The sequence below is a fragment of the Chaetura pelagica genome, unplaced genomic scaffold (assembly GCF_000747805.2).
Source record: "Chaetura pelagica isolate M959 unplaced genomic scaffold, ChaPel_1.0 scaffold338, whole genome shotgun sequence".
NCBI classification, from domain to species: domain Eukaryota; kingdom Metazoa; phylum Chordata; class Aves; order Apodiformes; family Apodidae; genus Chaetura; species Chaetura pelagica.
In genome coordinates this window covers 1,573,818-1,576,302 of record NW_009954114.1, presented here as the reverse complement: position 1 = coordinate 1,576,302, position 2,485 = coordinate 1,573,818, and the positions used below count along the sequence as shown (strand labels likewise).

General features: G+C 42.8%; 1 protein-coding gene across 2 annotated transcripts in view; it reads right to left on the bottom strand.

Annotated features, from left to right (window-relative positions):
• Positions 1–2,485, bottom strand: part of NOX4 (NADPH oxidase 4) — a 105,341-nt gene that overhangs the window by 1,054 nt on the left and 101,802 nt on the right. The window lies entirely within an intron of this gene.

The following is a 2,485-nucleotide window of genomic DNA, read 5'->3' as shown; positions in this document are numbered from 1 at the left end:
AAAGAGCCAGAAGATTTATTGCTATGGAGAGATAGTACACATGAGGGAACATGGCTCTGACTACTGTGATACACAGTACTCACTAAGAGGCTGGAGACTTGAGTTCTGGTCCCTGCCTCTAGGACTGTTTCAGTATTTTATCCAGTAACAATTTAATATAAAAAACCTTAGCACATGCAGGATAATCAAATGCATAGTTTAAAGCTGCCTGCATATGTATTTGGTGAGAGATGGGAACTAAAAAATGTAAGAAGAAATCTTTGTGCATATTGTCAAGGGCATGTGCCTGATGTTAGGCAGCAGCATGAAGAGCACAGCAGCCCACAGGTACCAGCACACAGCAACACTGGCACAGCACAACCGAGGACTGAAATATCAAAAAGCATCACAAGGTTATGCAGGTAACTGCAATGAACGTCTTTGTGCAACCTTACAACCTTGACTGTGCCTTCAGTTACTTCATCTCTCCTATCAATCCATGGCAAATGCTCGTAACTTGTACATTTCTCATCATGATATACATATATTAAACTTTCCTGTCCTGGCAGTCCTCCTTTTAATGGCAAGGGGTGTTGTGTTGGTAGCTGGATTGCAGAAATTATGAGAACCCTATTGCCTGTTGCTCTCAAGTAAGATTCCTCAGACCTTGCAGACTCTGAACATCCTCTAATCTGTGCACAGTGGAGACAGTGTGTTATGATCTCCCACTAATAATCTGTCTTCTACTGTGTATTTAATTGAGAATTAATGTTGTTGTTTGTTTTCATTAGCCTAATTAGTATAGACAACTGATAAATACAAGCCAAAGAGTTAATCTGTGTCTCTCCCTTTCATTACACATATAAAGCCCCCGAAGCACAGACATGTCTAAGCAGCATCTACTGCTAATGTATTCCCATGTCTATGCAGCACAGACTGTTAATGCTTTCCTATCACAGCAACATCCTTCCAAGGCACGCAGAATTTTTGGCTAGTGAACAGAATCACAGAAAGGTTAAAGGATTTGCCTAAGGTCACACAAGAGACCTGTGGCTGACTAAGCTGGTGTCCTGAAACCCCACTGAGACACTGCCCCATGCAGTGAGCCAAAGGCTCCTAGACTTCCCTCCTGGGATGCCCACCATCAGCATTTGTTCTGGACGTCCCTCCACATACCACTTACCTCCCACAGTTCACACCCTGCATCCTCACTCATTTATGCCCCCCACTTTGCTGCCTGCAGAACCCTTCCTCCCTGTCCCACTGGGCTCCTGCCTGGTTGCTGTGTCACAAGCAGGCTGAGAGCAACTACTACACTGTGCAGCATGTTCCTGCCCTGAGGTGGTGGGTTGTAACTGCTTAGCACTTGTCTGGGACAATGGCTGACCTTGTTGTTCAAATGAAAATAGACAGTATTGCTGAGCTATTATGTCTGCAAATCTTTCAAATACCATGAACATGTTTACAGTTAGAGAAATCGTGTTATAGGCCATTTTTTGTAATAATTATAAACACTAATATAAGATTTACTCATTCAGAGCACTAATTAAATAACTTCTCAGTGTTCCTAGGAGAAGAGTAGGTCAGCATGTATTCTTACATCCATTTTACGAACAGTAGGAGGTGAGGTACAGTTTAAATACTTTACTACCTAGAGAGGACAGAATCAAGACTTGAAATGTTCCATTTTTACATCCCATATTCATTCCTAGAGAGAGATTTCTCCTTTATAGTTTACAAGAATTCATATAATCATGCTCCACAATCTCCTCTCCTATAGGCATTCATATCTTTTTCTAGGTCAGACTCTATCTGGAAAAAAGCACATGTCCATTTGTACTAAGCAAAACTGAGAAAGTGTGGCAGCCAAGCGGTGGTGTAAGCTTTTCATCCAGAAAACAACTGAACAGGAACAAGGCTGCTGCTCTGTCCCCAAAGACAGAGCACGAAAAACAAGACAAATAATTCATTATATAAACTGTCCCAATGTGCATCTTTGGGACTGTGAGTGTCATATAAAACATCAACAGCAGATGGCACACGTCTGCTCCTCTTAGTCCAGAAGAAGGACTCAAGAACCTGATGCTGGCTTGTCCCACGTCACGCTCTGAAGGTCTGGCAAAGCCGAGACACTTACAAATTAACTTTGCTTATTTGGGACCCAAAGAGCAATAACAGCAACAATTCATAAAGCCACAAACTAATCAGATGGCTGAACCAATGAGAGATGTGCCGGCTGTGTGTTTATTTATGCACAGCTTTTTTTACTAATATCACAAGATAAAAAGTGGAAAATGTCTTGGCTGCCCATAAACAAGCTCAAGGGATGACTGAAAATACATGTGAAAGCCTGAACATTGGCACCAGATGTTGGAAACAACTTGGTTGCCCTACTTTTCTACCCTCCCTACCCCCAACCCCACCCCCACCCCTAACCCTAACCCTAACCCTAACCCCAACCCCAACCCTAACCCCTAACCCTAACCCTAACCCTAACCCTAACCCT